The following is a 20,782-nucleotide window of genomic DNA, read 5'->3' as shown; positions in this document are numbered from 1 at the left end:
AGCTCCCTGATAGGAGGGGGGAGCCAGGAGGGGACTTGGGCTTTTCTACCAGGCAACAAGGGACAGGATGAAAGAAAATGGCCTCCTGCTGTCCTAGGAGACCTTTAGGTTGGACGTTAGGGAAAAATTCCTTCATGGAAAGGGTTATCTAGCCCTGTAACAGACTTCCCAGGGGAGTGGTGGAATCATCATCCCTGGAGGGATTTAAAAATCTTGTAGAAATGGTACCTGGGGACATGGGTTAGTGCTGGTTTTAACAGTTGGACTCAGTGATCTTAGAGGATTTTTCCAACCTTAATGATTCTAAGGTTCTATTTCTTTGAAATGTTTAATGAATTCTTAGATTAATTAATTCAACCATTTTGATATCATCTTGACTGTTCATTTCCCATTGACAGTTCTATTTTGCTGACATCAATATCTGATGAAAAAAAAAATTACACTTTTAAGGAGCTGCCATCATCATTTTTATCCACTTGCCTACGTCTTGCCTTCCCACACGAAATCACATCATAGTCTTTGTTTGCTCTTCAAATTCTGAACAATAAAAGTAATTTTTGATGTTTTGATGGAGCTATGACAGTTGTCTGCATATTTAGAACTAAAACTACTGAACTTGTCATTATGTTTTATTATTTTAGAAATCTGTCAGACCTTTGAACAATCACTCTCTTACATTATCAAAATGCATATCCGTATTCTGTCATGCTCCTCTACACCTTTATTTTCTATTTATTTTAATTGACTTTGATTTTCAACATTTCCTTCACAAAGTTCACTGTCCAAACAAGTTCTTCCTCATATAGTTTTTAAAAAAAATCTTTTAACATTTGCCCCCGACAAAAAAAAAAAAAAAATTAAAAAAAGTGTGTGTTTTCCTATGCCAATTCAAATTATAGAAGTAAATTTGGGAGTTACCATCTTTTGGAAGGAAATTCCATTATTACCAACTTAAGGTCTCCAGTAAATTTTCATTTATACACAGTTTACCTCCTCGCCATTACAATGCTTTTGCATTTCCACAATCTCCCCCAAACCACAGCTGCAATAAATGGAATCAGACACACAGACAATTGTGAGGAAACTGTTGGCTCATTTCTTTTATAAATATGTTAGCCTCTAGTGAACATCCAGTAAATCCTGTAATCCCTTCAACTTGGAGCAGAAGACATTTGAAGGGGACTAAGATGCAGATAACAGGAAACAGCAGTGAAACAATAGCTGAACTTCAGGTAATAAAATTTTTATAACACGAAACCTGGACATTCAGAGGTAAAAACAAAGGCAACTAATTGTTGCTTTGTAGCCAAAGTAGGACACGTAGCCAGGGGTATACACTGGGGATGGTATTGCAAGGTCACTTCAGCACCAAGGATATTAAACAGCAGCATACTTTGTATTGTTTTAAAAGCCTGCCAGTAGTTCTTATCTTTACCTGCTTTATCTTCACCATCCACCTCAGAGATTTTTTTCCTCCTTGTGTTCTGAAAGCTGGCTTGGTGTGACCACGTGTGACTTCAGCGGGAGAACACCTTGGGGAACAGCTGTGAAGGGACAGAGATGCTCTCTTGTCTTCTTGATCTAGATTGCTCCCCAAGGTGAACTTGGACCGAGATTTCCCTGTTTGGTCTGTAAATTGAGAGATTAACTGTTGTGAAGGCTTTTCATTTGACAGTCGTACCAGCAGGATCTTTCTTCCTAATTAAAGCAAGCAAGAAATGTTGTGAAACTTTCAAACGAAACTGCAGAACAGCCTTATGGAGGGTTTGTTTGCAAGCAAGTTGAGGATGCTGTTGCTTTCCTTAGAGTAGCTCAGAGGGAAACTCATTGGTTACGCAGTCACCACACAAAGGGATACAGTTTGAAAGGGAAAACACCGTGGTGGCATTTTTTGGGTGACTAGTGCTTAGTTAGTAGTCTCCACAAATACCTATGATGGATATCTCTTGTGGTTTAATCCCAGACAGCAACTAAGTACCGTGCAGTCACTCACTCACACTCCTCTGCTCCACAGCGGGGAGGAAAACTGAAAAATAAATTAAACACTGAGGGTTCAGGTAATAACACTTTAATAACTGAAACAAAATAAAATATAATAACAATAATAAGTAATAATAATATAATGAGGAAAAGGAGAGAGAGGGAATAAGAAAGCCCAAGAGAAGCGGGTGATGTTCAACACCCGCTGACCGATGTCCAGCACGTCCCCAAACAGAAATCAGCAGTTCCAGGCAACTTCCTGCCAGTTTATATACTGGGCATGACACTCTGTGGTGTGGGGTATCATTTTGGCCAGTTTGAGTCAGGTCTCCTGGCCATACTTTCCCCCAGCTTCTTGTGTACCTGCTCACTGGCAGAATATGGGACACTGAAAAGTCCTTGGTTAGAGTGAGCACCGCTGAGCAACAACCAAAACATCACTGCGTTATCAAGAATATTCTCTTACTATTCCAAATCACAGCACTGCACCCACTACTAAAAAGAAAATTAACTCTATCCTGCCTGAAACCAAGATAAAAGCAAAATTTAGAGACAGCTAATTATCCATGCAGGACTTTCATAGCTCACTTTTCACCTGCATAGAAAGGTGTGAAGAAGGAGTTGTGTGTGACTCTCAATCCAGTTGCTGCCCTGAGCCAGCTTCAAGAGACTGATTGCAACATTCCATTTTATTAATTTTGAGTTTGTTTGCTGAAATCCTCATTGCCTTGCCTGTGAGTCCTGTTCTTGCACACTATGTTCAAGCCAGACATCAACCTGCTCGTAATGCAGAGAGGGAAGAGTCATGAACATACCACACCAGGCAGTGCTAACTGGGGCACAGTTCTGCCTCTCCACCATCCATACCTGAAGCAATGTGACCTCCCATCTCTCCAGATTTATTCTGTCACTTTCGTCACAGGTGCACATACACGTGAAAGAGGATGGCATGCAATGGGAAGGTATCTTTTTACATACATGTTGCTATTCTTACATCAGTAAAATCAAGATTTCAGCCTAACCCTTATATATTATTTACTACAGTTCCAGTTCAGGAAACTATTTAAGCACACGCTTAATTAGAGTGGAACTAATGCATGCTCTTCATGTTAATCTGCACTTGAGTGAAGATGCTGTCCTGAAAGCGAGACAGTAATGAGCAACTCTGTGAAAATAAAAGTACCTTAGCAAAATAGCAGATTAATAAAGGCAGCCACATTTACTGAGTGTGCTGTTTACACAAAAATGTGAATTTCTGGTAGCGAGGATAGCTTCCTATGGGTTTTTGCAGTACTAGTTCAAATTTCTTGAAAGTAGAAATTTTGCCAGAATTTAATTACAGCTCATTATGGTGTCACTAATAATAAGATTGTGACCTAGCATTTAAAGAAGATTAATCAGTTTAATCATCTTTGCTTTTTGAAGATTTGCTTATATTCTCGTCTTAATGACTCACTTTTTTTTTTTCTCCTAGATGAATTAGGAATTTAGAGAGTTTTGTTTTTAACGAGATCTAACAACTTGCCCAAGAATAGCAGCCTGTTATCTTCACACACTGTGGTGTTGTTGAAGCTGTGCAGTCATGACAAATAAAGAAGAAAAAAAAAGAAAAAAATGCCCAAAACACTTATACCCCAAAAAACAGTCTAAAAAAGTAAATGAATGAGAAAATATGTCTGTGTTATATCCATTCTGGAAACTTCTAATATCCATAATGTCCAAATTTTACAGTACAAAATCTATGTAAAATGGCAGCTTCTCTGAGTAAATTGTTTAATATAGCATAGTTAATTCAGGAAGATCCAGGAAATTACCTGTTATAAAATGACATTAAAAAACATTACCACACTTGAAATTCAAGATGTTAAATGTCTACAAAAATATCAAAATTAGGGTTTCAGTGTTAGTCATTTACATTATTAATCAGACAGTTGTACTCATCAACCCCCAAGCAGTCTGGGAGTTAGAGTATAGTTTGCTGTTCATTTGAAATTATTATTTATTTTAGTTGATACATTTTAGTACCTTCACCCACCTTCTCCTGATGGCTGTTATTTCTAAAAGAATAAAAGGATGGTTTTCCCTTCTGCCACTGCTGCATTTATTTTCTCTGTTACTCAGGAAAATGTTCTTTCCCTCTATGTCATTTTTACCACCTACTGCAATTCAAAAAGGTTAATAAGGAGAAAAATAATAATATATCTTGTCAAATTTTTTAAGTCATATGGTAGAAGTACAGACACAAATATGCAGTTTTTTATGTGTACTTGTGTCTGTCTGCATGTTTTAGCACTGTAATCTAGCACTGATATTGTGCTCAGTGTAGGATATTTATCAGCACCACAGGCCACCCTTTGGGCATTCCTGTCATATATAGTTAGTCATTGAAATTTTGAATTCGCTTTACATCTTCTCTGAGGTGATGGGGAAGGCAGTGTCTTTACATTTGATGATGATTTTCATTAGCCAAATCATGGGATAATTCTGTATTTTTTTTTTATTATTATTTTTAAAAAAGTGAAACTTACCCTGGTTTCCTAAAATCCATTCATTTCTGCAGCTCATGGTTTCTTGGATTTTCAAACCTGAGGAAGCATTACATAGGTATGTTTTGTGTGTTGGGGGTTTTTTCCCTTCTCTAAAACCTGAGAGGTATTACCCCAGATGTGCTTAGTCTGAGCCCACTTCAACTGCAGACCAAACACAGTGACCTTCCTATCATCGTGTCAAACCTTCCTAACAACTGATTGAAACCACACACCAGGCTACTGCCGCCAAGTCCTAGTCTGTTTTCCACTGAAGTCAAACACCAGGATTATGCTGGGTGCAGGTACTCAGGATGAGAAGTATTCTCAGAATTACCTGGGCTTTCTCACTTAATTCTGAAAAGATACAGGAATGTGGGCTTTGTGTGTCATTCCCCCAATTTCTTTTGCTTTTTTTTTCTAAGATGTCGCATGAAGAAAATTATGGGGATTTTCTCTATTTAATAATAAAGATATATTTTTTTTCTTAGTAGTTTTTATTAATATGCTATTTGTTGTAGGTTGGGAAGGGACTGCAGGTGGTTGCATGTTTGGTGTTCTCAGAGGAGAGGACTGGAAGAGAGAGCAGAGATGATCTATGCTCTCCTTGCAGTGAAATATGCCTTGAGCACCCAAGGAGACCTGGTGGCCTCTGAATTGATTTGGGATATGGACCTGTGCAGCTCATTTCCCAGTGCAACACACAACTAAAAAGTGTTCCTTATGGAGAAGTTTAAACTCATTTTCTATCCTATCTGAAGTGAATGAAGTGATTTCACTGATTGCCTGTGACTACAAGATAACTGGTGATGGCAGGTAACCTTTTCAAGATCATAATGCTCTCAAAACTAGGTGGGAGCGTTGTACTTGAGGATAGTTTGATTTGATTGTGAGGATCTGCAATGTGGAGAATCCCTGAGATGATGATGGGGGGGGGGGGGGGGGTGGTAGAAAAAAGAGGAATAGTAGTGGTAGAATTAAAGAGATTATAGATGGGTCAGTAACACTTTGTGATCAGTGAGACCAGGGCCTGAAACTCCTGTGGGAAACATCTGGCTGATTTTAAGTTGTGATTGTGCCTGTAAAAACTTCATTCTTGAGTCCCTGACTAATTTGTTATATAAGAATTTTAAAGAATTTAATTTTAATATACTTCTGTGCTTTGAGACAAACAGTACTTCACTGTTACATCTGGTGTCTTTACTTCTGCTACGGTTTTGTACCTCATTTGATAAACATCTATGAGGAGAAAGAAGTGATGTGTAGGGAGGACTTATGGGTCACAGCTCATTAAGGACTGTTTTTCCTTGATTAAAGCATATCACTCAGTCCTTTGTGTTTTATTAGAAGGGAACTAGTCCTAGAAAATTGTGTGTAAGGATAATACCTAAATTAAATTTTTCATCAAAATCAGTAAATTTCTGAGGAAGAATTCTGTTGTATTTTCTCTTATTTTGTTCCTTAGTCTTCGTGGAATCTAGAGTATGGAGCCATGGCTGGGTGGGACAATGGTAAAAGTGCCCTTGTACACTCCTCTAAAAATATTTCCTGGCTTTCTTATCCACAGGAGTTAATTAGAATTTTTCTCTGTGGTAAAATATGCCTATCTGAAGTGCTATTAGTTTTTCAGAATTACTTTTTCAGTAGATCTACCACTTTTTGCACCACTGCTCTGTGAACAGAAAGAGTGCTGTGTTTTCTACTGCTGTCAGCCTAGTCCCTTTTCTTTCATTCAGATTTAACACACACACACACACACACACACACACGCAAAATACTGATTTGACTAATTTTGGAACCATGGCACATAAAAATAGTTTTAGATTTGTCCCAATTGGCTGACATTTTCAATATGGAATGTCCATAAAAGAGAAATTGCTTTTTATGGAGCACAGGTAAAAAGGCCATAAGGGAAACAGAAGATAATTAATGAAAAAAACTCATAAAAAACAATAGAATAGTTCTGGTGGGATTTTTTTTTTCATTCTCCCTGTGCACTAAATTTAAAGGCTTATTGTTATGCCAAAATTGCACAGTAGTGGAGAAATCTTCTTTGTTTTTATAACCAGCAAGTTCCTTAACCCTCTGATTAAAAAGTCTGCTGTTCTTTGGAAGTGTGCTTCAATAAAGCAAAATAGGATTGGGCAGGCTATTTCCCCTCAGAAAGTGAAAACAGAAAGCAGCAGCAAGGTTTCATAGTATTGTCATCTCTGGCAGAGAATAACTCTGCCAAAAAAAAAAACCAACCAAACAAACAAAAAAACCCCAAAACACACACAAAAAACCAACCAAACAAAAAAACCCACAACAAAACAAAGGTGATATTTAGACAGAAAATTAAGACAATGCAGTAAAGAAAAAGACCTCTCAAGTTTCGTGAAATTAAATAATGAGCTGTTACACAGAAACCTCATAACATCATTATTCATTAAAATGTATTAAGCCCTCTGTTTTTTCAAGATATGGTTTTATTTGTCTAGATAGTGATTGAAAACAGACAGGTAATTTAGTATATCTCAATTTTTCTCTATTGATGGAAGTATCAATGGTGCTTATGTTGAGTCATTTTTCCTCCTGTTTGTGGTTTTCATTGAAATACTATCTAAGGTCTGAAAAGAAGTCAGTAATGTTCTTCCTTTACCTGTGTCCATATCTATGGCTTTATCTTGATGATTAATGTACCTAAATGGTAGGATTTTATTGTATTTGTATTCTGAACAATCATGGGAAAAGTGGAGAATGCTGAGGCGATTTTTGAGTGATAGAAATGCGGGTACCTAAAACTGAAAAATGGGGTTATGACACTAAGTTTAGTTATTATTTACATCAGGACTAGAGTGATTGGTATAGAAGATTTGCAGTCAGAACATAAGCTTCCCGAAATTTAGAATTAGGACCTAAGGTTTGAGGGTTTCTTTAGTAGGCTGTCTAAATTCAATACTCGGGCAGCTTATAAAAGTGCTGGGAATAAGAGGTTTTAGAACTAACTGATAATACGTGTGGTAACAAATCATCAGGAACAGATGGTATTCACCCAAGAGTTCTAAAAGAGTTCAAGTATAAAATTGCTGAACTATTAACTATGCTTAAAGTGGAATCAGCACCGGGGAAATGGAAGACGGCAAGTTCAGAGCAGTCCAGGGAACTGCAGACCAGTAAATCTGAGTTTTGCTGAGCAGATTCATAACTACCATAAGAAAGAAAAGAAATAACTAGAACACGAATAAAGATGTTTCTACAGGCAAAAGTCATCATGGTTTCCAGAGAGGTTACTCATGCCTAACAAATCTTTTAGATTCTTTGATTAAGTAAACAAATATATAAGGAACAGGGTTATGGTTACAGTCTTCTTAAATTTACAAAGGGTTTTATGTGAATAACAAAAGTAAAATTGAAGGAAGATGCATTACATGTTAATAAGTGTCAAAAGGGAGAAGAAGCAAAGGCAAATGGTTAAAAATAAAGAGATATTGTCCTTGTAATTCCAAGTAGATATAGATATTCCTCTTTGAAATAGATCCATCAGTAACTGTACAATAAAGTGAGAATTTCAATGGTATTCAACTATTTTGAGTAATAAAAATGACAGCTGACCTTGATGAGGTTTATGATTAATTCTTAATGTATTTAAAGCTTGGATGTTGCCATGCAGGCTTTAAATATATTAAGATGATATTCAATGCTGAAGATTGAAAAGTACCAAAGGGACAGACTTGACAATAAATACATGGCAAAGTTCTGTAAACAAGCTATCACCACTGAAAAAAAGTCACATGAGAATTACTATTGGCTGATTTCTGTCAGCTCAATGCTCTGTAGGAGCCAAAGAAGGCAAACTGGAATGCTAACAAAGAAATAAAAAAAGAGCAGAAAAAGACAAATGCTGCATGTCATTAAGCATTCCCTAAATCCCATGACAAGTGGTAGTATCCTCCATTCTTCTCAAATGGGATAGAGAAGAACTTCAAAATGTAAACGTAGGCTGACAAAGATAATCAAGTGTACTAAACAGTTTTCAAATATTGAAGTTTTAGTCGAGGAATTGGGAGAATTTTGAGATAAGGAGAAAAAGTAATGAAAAATATGAATAAATAAAGAGTATCCATTTTCCTAACAATACAAGAACCGGGTAGAATTAACTCATTGATCAGATTATACGGTAAAAAGTGAAAATTCTCTCCTACACACTGCATAAATAAACTACAGGACTTACAGGAATTACAAATGTAAAAGGTGTTTTTTTTTTGTTGTGGATTAAAAAAGTAATTCAACCAGGTACGCACAGAGTTTGAAAGAAAAATACACAATTTTAGCTCAGGAAGTGCCTGAGCCATAGATACCCCAAAGCTGCAAGGTCACAGCAGACATATTTTGTGTTTCACCTTTCATTTCCTGTCCCTAGTCAAGTTGTTGCTGTTGATGGTACCATGGGGGGACAAGACAGAACTGTGGGCTGATTTATTCAGTGTCACTGCTGTTTGTTATAACATGTGTATAAAAGGAACCACAACAACTAATTTTGATAGGGCAAACACACAGAAGTCTCGTGAAAGCATTTGTTTATATATTTACATTCCCATGCACTCATATATTATACATTAATGTTTACAGCAGCATTAACATAATGTTAATACAGAGTAATCACTTTAGTTATATTACGATCATATGATTACTATATAATCGTTGATATCATATTATAATTACTGCTAATGACGGTTGGTATTTGGTTTCCACTGGGACTCTTTGTTTTCTTCTTTGTCTCTTTTTTTAAGGTACTCTATTTTCCAAACAAACGTATGCTTGAAGCAGATGTTCAGTCTGCACTGTAAAGCAGTCCAGAACAATGGTCCCAAGAGTCCTTTCTTTTCTAAACCCTATAAATCTTTTAATACTCTTTTATTTTATCTTTAGGTGCAGGGAAACTCTAAACAGTAGTCACATTTACTGGAATAATTTCTGGAAAGTAAATAATAAAAAATCACTAGATAATGAAGCCGATTCCATTCAAACTGCAGGTTTCCAGAAACCTTTCCTACATGTGTGGTGGTGGTCTCTAATTTAATGTACATGTTCAATATGTACATAAGACAAGACTCAGGAATTGGTGTTGGAGACAGCCCAGGAACCCTGACTTTTACTCATCAGATCACACGCCATATAATTGTGTCCCTTGATTATATGCATTGTACCATTTCACAGCAGAAAATAACAAGTATTAAAGGGTAAAGAGATTCACTGATGCTAGCTCCAAAGCCTGAGGCTGACATTGCCTTTCAAAACAATTTTGGCTATGAGTACTTACAAACAGATGTCAGACTGGGGAAAAACTGATCAGCAGTGCCACTAATTTGATGTCTTCAATGCTTCACTAGCTGGATGATTTCCCATCCTGGACTACTGGCCCATTAAACCTGTCTTTTATTGCATAGTCATAAAGCCAAATGACAGAAAATAAATAATTAAGACTAGTCAAATAGAAGGCAAAGGATCTGCCTGACCCCATTTGTCTACAATAGAGACAAATTGGAATCTAAGGGCTACTATAGGGGAGCATAAAAGTGCAAACACCACCACTGCATTCAATTGTTCAGAAGGAGTTTGTATGATTGTAGTCATTATCCTGGTGTAAAAAGCTGCATCTTTAAAAGCAGACTACTTTTATGAATAAAGAGTAATACTTTAGGCAAATTTGAGATGCTTGTTCCACCCTGACTGCCTTCTCATTTATGCAGTTTGTTTTCCTAATATTTGTCATCCTTTAAACTTTTATCAGAAAAACTCCATATATATATATATATATATATATATATATATATATATAAAACAACATTCATTTGGTTTTTGAAATCCAGTATGAATTACTAAAGTTGCTAGTCATACTAAATAATTTCAGGTATTCACAGGTTGTACTGTCATGTATTATGACGTACTAGAATATACTACATCTCATTATTCTTTGCTTTATATTCTTGAAGTAAAGGCTGGAAATCTGGATCAAGATTAATGACTTGGGTCTAAAAAAATCAGTCTAATCTAATACATTTGAATTTTAATTTTGAGTTTAATACAGCTATTGCCTGAGTCCTGTTTTACTCAGATGTGTGGGTAGTGTGGAATTTTCCATGACTGATCCACAGGTTTTGCTTTTGTGGTCTCCATGATAATTTTATTAAGAATCCCTAAATATCTGTGTGTGTTTCACTGAAAAAGATATGCTTAAATAGCCTTCAGCAACAGTTGATCATTAATGTGGAAACTGATAAACCTTGTCTGCAATTTCTATTAATACTTTCTAGTTCTTCCTTTCATTTCTTTTATTAATTCTTAATTCTTGAGCTTTCCCTCGTATTTGCTTCACAGAAGCATCATTAATAGGCAAAAACTGGTAAAAAAAAATCAGATTATTTCTTTTTAATAGGAGAGAAGATTAATTTGTTGTGCTGAAAACAAAATAACATTTTAATGATGATTAGGAGTGTATAAAGAGTTTTGAATAAGAAAGATTAATGCAGTTTTGATAACCATTATAGCAAAATATTGAGGGCAAACTGCTAATACACTGGCATCACTGATTTTATGAACTCATTTTATTTCAATTCCTGCTGTCATACAATAAAGTATCTTTGAATGTTGGAGAAGCATATATAAATACAATTTTCTAAACAAAATAGATTGGTTAGGAACATGCAGTGAAAAATATCTGAACAATTATGTAAATTGCTGTGATTCCTGGAAATCACGATCTAACTAAGCATTTAAGTTTTATTGTGATATTTTTATTATTATTATTTCACCTCTAATAGAGGCTATTTTGTGTGTGGGTGAACCAGAAGATTATGTTGTAGCTAGCGAGAATGTTAACATAATTTTTGGTACACTGCACTAATAAAACAAGTGTAATGAGCCATAGTGGTGTGCAATATCAGGTCAATGTGAGAATTAAACTGCCAGTAATTATAATACTAAGATTGGTTGTATTCTAATTATCCTGTGTCTAATAGTACAGAGACAATTGGCTGAAACCAAAATTATTTGGGCTGGAGTTGCTTTAGTATAGATGAATATTATCTGTTGCATTGTCATTGAAACAATATTTGTCATTTGTTTTTCACTTAAAAAATATGTCCCTCAAAAAAGCAGTTAGGATTTGATTCTAAATTGAAATGCGAAAAGTTGCTAGATTGTGAGAAACAATGACACCAACTCCTTGCATTTATTCTGGATTTTATGGTGTAAGTAATGTTAAGCAAATTGGTATTCCGTGTATCTCATAATGCAAGAACATGACTGTAAAAATGATCTTTACAAACTGGTAATTACCGGAGAGAAACAGTGGATGGATATAGTTATATTCTGAGTACAAATTGGACTCTAGTCTTGAGTGAAAACTTAGTTAATGCATCAGCTGGTTTTAATTCAAGCTTATTCTTAGCTGGGGGCTCTAGGAAAATTTCCAGGCATACTGAAAAATGGTGGGAGGAGAGTTGGAGTTTGTTACATTAGTAGTTCAACACCAACACAAAAGTTATCCTCATTGGGCATGACTCCCTTCATCTACCTAAGTTAAGAAAGCTACGATTCAGTTGTCTGAATTTGCTCTTGTCACCATCCCCTTGCTGATCAAGAGCAATAAATGCTCTGTGCAACCAGAAAATCATTTGTCCTATTTAAAACTAATTCTTTGCTCTGTGGTAAACACCTATCTGTAGTGACTGTTTCCTTTCGGTGATTATACAACATCCATGACTGGTTCAATCTTAGGGGCATTTAAATACCACCTAATACATCTGTCTGTAAGGGCTGTTTAATGTTTGAGGAGGCAGAAAGGTCAGCCAACTGGTTCAGCATAGATCTGTACCAAAATCTTGAGTACAGAAGATTCAAATAAACTAGTAGTAGGTCTCCTCCTAGACAAGAACATCTGGATCAAATCAAGCTGCAACTGCCCTACACTTGGCATTCAGATATCGAGAAACAGGTCAGCAAATTACATTGGCCTTGATTCTCTTTCTGGTTTATGATTTTGGGAAAAGCACAAGTAGAGTTAGTGCAGGGGAAATGAAATCACAGAAGCCCAGAATGGGTAAGGTTGGAAGAGACCATAGTGGACACATCTGGCCCAACCTCCAAGCTCATGCAGGGTCATCCCAGAGCACATGGCACAGTCTGTCCTGAGAGAGGGACTGACATTTGAAAACAATGTGTATTCTGCAAATTATATAGGGTCAATAAACAAAAGAGTTTGGCTAGGCAAAAATCTGCCTTAAAAAAGTGTTTCCTAAAGGAAGAATTCTGCAGAGGTCCCTGCCACACCCCCAAGAGAAACTGACAGAGCCTGTCTTTGTAATTTAATTGTTACTTCAACTCTGCATGTAAATTTACTTTATATAGAAGTTTCACAACAAATAACATTCTCAAACAGTTTTAATCAACAAAAGAATTTTCAGCAAATTTATCCCTCTTTCTCATTGTGATTGATCAGTGAGCATGTTTTTCCTTGCATGAATCTCTTCATTATTCAAAGTATCCATAAAGATAAGAATGCAGTTTATTTTAGAGATTGTTCATCAATTTGCTTCAAGACTATTACAAAGAATACTGGCTCATCCTACTTTGCAATTCATGCTGCTTAATGGATTGCATCACTCACAAGTTTCTGGTTCTGCTTCTTGTTCTTTCCCCATTTAGAGACCCATAAGCAGGAGCCGAAGCAGTAGCAGACATGCATGTTCTCACTTCTGGGACCTGGGGAGATAGTGTCCTGCTAGGCTCCTTTCTCATTTTGAGAAGCCTCACAGTGGAGATTATGAGCCAATTTCCCTCATTTTCTAAGCTGATGAGAATCCAGGTAATAAGTTTTCTACAAGCAAGGAAAGTATTCACCCATGAACGAATTCTTGTTATTGAAGTAAATGAAAGATCATTACATACATCAGTGACTTCAGTGTAAAAACTAGGACTGGGCTAGTTACTGTGAGAGAGCAAGAAAGGCTGGATGCTCTGTAAGGGCAGGTAAACCAGGAATCAGGAGCCAGGAGATCCACAAGGCAGTGGCTTTCCCAGCTAGCAGCCAAGCCCTACATAGGCACTTACTCATCCACCAGCGAGATCAGGGAGGGAATCTTAAGGATAAAAGCTGGAAAACTCACAAATTGAAGTAAAAACAGTTTAATATGGAAAGTAAAATCCATGCAAACAAGCAAAACAAAACGAGGAATTAGTTCACAGCTTCCCATGGGCAGGCGGGTGTTCAGCCACCCCCAGGCTAGCAGAGCCCCTTCACATATAAGGGTTACTCAGGAAGACAAACATCATCACTTTAAACATCCCCCCCCTTCATACTTCTTCCTCACAGGTTTAGACACTGAACACGATGTCATATGGTCTGGAACATCCCTTTTGTCAGTTTTGGTCATCTGTCCCACCTGTGTCTCTTCCCAGCCTCCCATGCACCCCCAGCCTCCTCCCCAGCGTGGCAGTACAAAAAACAGGAAGGGCCTTGGCTCTGTAAGCCAAGCAACAACAAAAACATGTTTAAGTTATCAACACTGTTCAGCACAAACTGAAAACACAGCCCCCTACCAGCCACTGTGAAGAAAATTGACTATGCCCAATCCTAAAGCAGCACACCAACAAAAGGTAATCCTGCTGCATCCGACTGAGGTGAGCACAGCACATCCTGCCCTGGGAACCAGGGCTGCTGAGCCCAGATCCTCAGGTGAGTCTATGCGGAGGCAAATCTGAGAAGAAGCCAGGAGTAAGAGCTCCAAACACAGGATGAAGATGAGGTCCTTTGACAGCAACCAGCATCAGCCACAGTCCAGGGATTATCGTGCAAGTCTGTAGAGGTAAGGCCTCTTTATATGTGAAATTATCTAACAGGGAACCTTGTGTCAAGATGCTAAGGGTATTTTAAAGGTAAAACTATATTTTAAAGAGGAATATGCCAAACCCAATGCTATGATCAGTGTCTTTAGTTATCCAGCTCTTTAAAGGGTCTAAAATTAGTAGCAGATCTTTTTACCATCTCAGCCTATTTGGACCCAATTCATGGAGATTCCTGATGTGCAAGTGGTGTCAGTGAAGAAACAGGACAGAGCACCATGTAACCAGCTGGACTGCAGCTGTGTTTCAAAAAGGCTAGTGAAGTGGAAAACAGGATATCAGACTTCTAATGTCAAATTTTCTTTCTCTCCTCTGCTTTTAAACTTATACACTGGAAAGGGAACGATCCAAGTTTCTATACTAAACTGTAATAATCAACCATCTAGACTGTGTGCGTTGGGGTACTGGGTTGAATCCTAATCAGGTCTATGGCTATACTTTGCCCATTTTTAGTGGTTTTGATTATTTTATTTTTTTAATTGCAATTGGTATCTATATCTGAATCAAAATCTTTACAAAGAACTGCTAACTTATGTTGTATATAGTAATTTTATCTTCACGCTGTATCATGTGAGAGTGATAGTATGGAATGATGGAAAAACTCTCCTCTTTCCTCTTTCCAATTTTCTTAGACAATTCTGTCTTGTTGATTAATACAATACAGACAGCATCAATACTTATATTTTAAAGACATCTATTGATGTCCGTGTGTCTCTGGCTCAAAATAAGTAGATTCTGCTGGGCTTTTTTAGGACAGTAAAAATAGAATTTGGAAAGTGATCTGGTTTAATAATTAATAACTTAATAATTATTTGTTAATAACTCATAACACTGGCTAAATAGTTTCATTGCTTTGCGATTACCTTGGAACAGAGAGTCCATTAGATCTGTAACTGTATGCTATTTAACACAGGCTCAGAGGAACATAGCTCTTCTCCAGAAGGAGAGTCAATTTTCATATCATTCAAGAATGAAAACAAAAGAAGAAAAGTATAAAGAAAATACAGCAGTCTGTATTGCAGATGAGGGGCTTTTCATCTCAGTAAAACTAGCAGTTTGTCACATAAGACTCAATTCAGGTTAGTGAAATTAATATTTTAGAGCTTACATCCAGAAATTGGTAACAAAGAGCCGTTTGCTTTTATCAGACACAAAAGACCTTCACTTTTGCAATAAGGGAGGTCTGGGTCTGACTTCTTTCTCTCGCCAACCTCTGTTTTATGTATCCTCTATAGAAGTGAAATAAGTAAGGTTGTGATCAGCTAGAGTAGTGTATTTATTCATGCATGCGTTAAGCAATGACATTTCTACCTTTTCCTGAATTATTAATGTCAAGGATTTCCCCCCTCTTATTTTGAATATCAGCAAATGAAGACACCATGGATAACTGCATGGTTTCAGACAAACATAGCTGACTTTGCCTAGTTGCAAAATATCCAGGTAAAAACTCTTCTCTGGGAATTGTATGGTTTCATTTATAAAACACCATGCCCTGCTCTGTTAACATCTGTATTTGGATTTCAGGTGAATCTTTATTCTTCCTTGAGTATGTGTCTCTGGCACCACACAGAAGGAAGCTGATATCTGCCTAAGCAGACATATCCCTTATACGATGCTACAGGGTCAGATCTTAAATTCACAACCCTTAACATCATTAGGGTTGTGACAAATCTCTCCTCTCTTTGGAAATCCAAAATGTAGAGCTCTCCAGCAGGACGAGTGGCACCCTAAAGGGAAACTCTGAATGAGCCATATGTGAAAGTGTTGATTTCTCTTCACTGATAAAGAGAAAATGGAGTCAAGATGACTAGCTCAAATGTGAGGTTATTATGTTTTATCATTGTAGAAAGTCATAGTATCACAGAATAATTTGTGTGGGAAGGGACCTTCAAAAGCCATCTAGTTCAACTCCCCTACAGTGATCAGGCACATCTTCAAATAGATCAGGTTGCTGTGAGTTGCATCCAACCTGACCTTGAATCTTTCAAGGGTTGGGGCACCCATCACCTCTCTGGGCAACCTATTCTTGTGTTTTACCATCCTCATTGTAAAAAACTTCTTCCTTATATATGATCAAAATGGATCCTCCTTCATTTTTTATACCATTATTTCTTTCCCTGTTGCTACGAGTCCGGCTAATAAGCTTGCCTGCGTCTTTCTTACAGGCCCCCTTCAATTACTGAAAATCTTGTCTTTCTTATCTATTTTTAAAACCTAGGATGTACCCATGTAAAATCCCAAGGAAAATGACATTCACAGCAGCCCATCTGTCAGAGACTACAGGTGGGAACCGCTGTACTATTCCTCATGAGGTTTTGTGTTTGTATTTTTATACGCTATGTGTTGCGTGTTTAATGAAACAACTGTAAGAACACAGCACAATAGGTGCTTACTCAAGTGCACCTTTAACAGACAGAGATAAATTAGGAAGACTCTAAACGAGTCTCAGAAACAATCTGTTAAACAGGATCAGAAATAATAAAACAATATAGTGGAAATCCTTTGTGGCTGATTTCAGGTGCACCTACAGTTTGAGAAGGACAGTGATGAAAAAGCTATTCATTAATTGCTTCCTACATAACTTCCTCACAGAGTCAATCACCACCTGGAGACATAACTAGTTTTTAGGAAAAGTTCCACAAATGTGAATAATGGCAATAATAACAGTACATACTTCCACTGATTCTTACATTTGGGAATCACAAACCCTTCATAAATATAGTGAAAACTTCAAAACAATAGTGGGGAAGTTGTATAATAGAACTAGGAAGTCCCATGGGTCAAATAGAAAAAAACATTAGGTTTCTCTGTTAATATTTAAAGTGACCTTTGAGCTGTCTGGAGTTTGCATGGCATTATAATTAGAAGGATTTAATCAGCAAAACCTCCATTCTGAGGAACAGAGCTTGCTCTTCTCTGAACAGTTTGTGGTGCCGTGCAGGAAACAATGGTGTTTTTTCATTCAGTGTCCAAATTGAAACTGAATAAATTATTTAGAATGATGTCCAACTACTACTTTTTTTTTTAAGATTATATTCAACCAAAAGTACATATCAAAATAGACATTCCTGCCAAAGTGAAAACTGTTTCACAGCACTTCCAAGCAAGTGCAACCTACAGAGTCATCAGGTTTTATCAACCTTCTATTTATGTCCTTTGTTGCTGGTAGTCCTCATAGTATCAGTGTATGAAGTATGGATGATCTGCATACAGGTTCCTTTTTATACCTAATTCAGAAGAAGACCTCAAAATCTCACAGTTTTTATGGAGCAAAAAGGTTACAGGATTTCAGCTACTGCTAGCATATATTCTAAGCCTTGGGATAAGCCTCATAATAACTACCTTAGGAATCTGAAGGAATTATTTAGGAATTATTATTGAATGTTCTTCAATAATAAGAAGAATTTTTTTCCCATAATAATTTACTTATTTATTTTATGAAGTTATTTAATTTCATTCCTTTCAAAATATGTACTTTTATGACTTTCACTGATGCATTGTCTGAGTGGTTTCTTGTGGTACAATAAGCAAAATGTTCACCATCTGTCACATGTGGCTCATCCTCAGCATAAGAGGAGCAATATATGATCAGTTAAACGTTTTGTTTTGTCAATGTTTTGTTGATTTTTAAAATACATTCTGCTTTATGTTTATCTGAGAAAAAGTAGTTTAAAGAAAAAATAATCCTTGTCTTGGAATGCAACAAGAGATTTCCATTTTAGATCCTCAAAGAAGTTATTCCTAGAATCAGCTTTGAGGAATCTTTGGATATGTTTTGTTATATTTGGAGAGAAGCTTAATGGTGGTTTAAAAATCCTTGTTGCACTGGAGATTTGAAATTATCAACCATAATTCTTACTCAGACTTGTTTCAGAAACTATAAATCTGGGTCATTAGACTCCTTGGGTACAATATCAAAGATTGTGGAGATCTCTGACAAAGTGATGTCAATTGCCAGAAAACAGATCCAATGCAATTTGTGCAAAAGAAGAGCTCATGCATATAAGAGCATGATATTTGATGACTTGATGCTAAAATTTACTTCATTATAAGCATGAAAGGAAAGCATGAGCTCTGGCTCTAAAAGCTGGATGAGTGAGGGGAGGGATTTTCCTGCTCTGCACTGGAGCGGCCTCACCTCAAATATTGAAGCAGTTTTGAGCATCACAGTGTAAGAAAGATATAGAGCCATTAGAGAGTGTCCAAAGGAGGTCAATGAAGATGGTGAAGGGCCTTGAGGGGAAGATGTGTGAGGAGTGGTTGAGGGTACCCGGTTTGTTCAGCTGGAGGAGACTGAGGGGAGACCTCATTGCAGCTACAACTTCCCTGGGAGGGGAAGAGGAGGGACGGGCACTGATCTGTGGGGACCAGTGACAGAGACTGAGAGAATGGCCTGAAATTGTTTCAGGGAAGGTTTAGGTCAGATTTTAGGAAAAGGTTCTTCTCCCAGAGGATGGTTGGGCACTGAACAGACTCCCCAGGGCAGTGGTTACAGCACCAAAGCTGACAGAGCCCCGGAAACATTTGAACAGTGCTCTCAGGCACACAGTGGGATTCTTAGGTCTTTCCTGTGCAGGGCCAGGAGTAGACTTTGATGATCTTTGCGGGTCCCTTCCAACTCAGAATGTCCTATGATTCTGTGAATTGGTGAAAACATAGCGACCATTTTACATATTAAGAAATGATGGTGTCTTTTCTGCTTTCCTTTTTTCCTTTATTTGCATAAACCTCAATTAAATTACAACATTAAACTGGTTGCACCAAGAGTCTATTAAAAATGTAACTACCTTCTGTGGTGAACATTAAGAAGTCATTACTCAAATTCTATTTAAACAGTTAAAAATAATTAAAATATATAGGGAAGATCATTACATATCATGAACTAATCTTCTAGGGAAAGCTGAGAAAATGATAGATTTTTTAAGACTCTCAAAGGTTTTAGTTTTGGACTCAATAATTCAGTGATGAGAGTGTGGTTATGTTATTTTTTAATTTGTTAGCATCAGTTTTTCCCAGACAGAGAATGCTGCAGTACAGTATCTGGCCTCATTTTATGTCCTTTTTTTAAATGTTTTTCACATTTGAACCTTGGAATGAAAATAGTAATTAATCTCCAAAACTGACCCATGCCCCCAGCACAACTGAGTTTTATGCTCAAATCATCTGAGAAAGGAAAACAGTTATTTTTCTTCATCCTGATTATTTCAAGATCTTAACTTTGCATGTTCTGTAGCTGCTTTCATTTCACAATGAGCAACAACTTTTTGTTTAGCTTTTTTTTTTTTTTTTTTTTTTTTTTTTTTTTTTTTTTTTTTTTTTTTTTTTTTTTTTTTTTTTTTTTTTTTTTTTTTTTTTTTTTTTTTTTTTTTTTTTTTTTTTTTGGCTGTTGTTGTCCTGTAATGTGCTTTTTTAGTTGACTTTTTAAAGTTGAAAAGATTGGTATTCATTTGTTTGCTTAAGACATTGTTGTGTCCATCTAGACATGAGAAATAGATAACCTCTATTTAAGGTTCACCATAATCTCATTAGTTTTAACCAAGAGTTGCCACATTTTTGGAGAGTCTGATAAATCTGACTGAAAAAAAAGAGAAAAAAAGTGGTGACATATAGTTTCACAAATAAAAAATTCATGAATCAAAACTTACAGAAAGAAAAATCATGTAGAATCTTATGTGAGTAAGGGTTCCATACTGGTATCTGGGCCATGTTATTTCTTTATTCTTATTCCTTCCATATCACAGTTAATGATATAATCCTCTAGGGGGTTTTCGTTTGTGTATCCATAACTTACATGAGAAGGGAGAGCCACTGGGAGATCAAGACCATGTCATATACTTCTGGCAAAGCAATTTCCTTATTTTTTCATGGGGTTTTAATTTTCACAAATAAATAGAATCTCATGATGTTTTTAAGCTAATGTATTCAACACTCAGTTGGGTACTCTTACTGTTTTTAAATGTCAAGTATAGTTTCATTTTTTGGTCAGACAACACTATAAATAGGGTTTAATTTTAAAGCTTTCCCTCGTCCCTCGGTCAGCTGGTGAAGTTAATATTTATTGCAAAATAACAATTTTTTTAAAAAAAACCACTCATGTTTACTTAGCTAGTCTTAATAAGATTATCTGCTTCATGTGGCCACTGTGAATGTTATTGTTCTAAACATAGAATAATTCTTCCTGAACACACTGGATATGTTCACCGTATGCTATCAGGCAGCAGTCTCTGGGTGCAGGAATTCAAGCTGGCACAGCTAGAAACTTGGTCCAGCACTTGGCCCAGACAACCACCTGGGTTTTGCAAGTTTTTTGCTTGGTTGGCAAAGAATGAGACAACTGACTCAGGTAGAGAATGTGGGGATGCAACTCCACTGTTTCTCCTTTTGGTGGAGGT

General features: G+C 36.7%; 1 protein-coding gene across 1 annotated transcript in view; it reads left to right on the top strand.

The window, feature by feature from the left end:
- The window catches only part of RIT2 (Ras like without CAAX 2), a 169,970-nt gene that overhangs the window by 92,958 nt on the left and 56,230 nt on the right, over positions 1-20,782 (top strand). The window lies entirely within an intron of this gene.

This window comes from Empidonax traillii, unplaced genomic scaffold (genome assembly GCF_003031625.1).
Source record: "Empidonax traillii isolate 1590-97213 ecotype Southwest subspecies unplaced genomic scaffold, ASM303162v1 scaffold10:size5872457, whole genome shotgun sequence".
NCBI classification, from domain to species: Eukaryota; Metazoa; Chordata; class Aves; order Passeriformes; family Tyrannidae; genus Empidonax; species Empidonax traillii.
The sequence above is the reverse complement of the archived record's forward strand: the minus strand, read 5'-3'. Positions and strand labels throughout refer to the sequence as shown.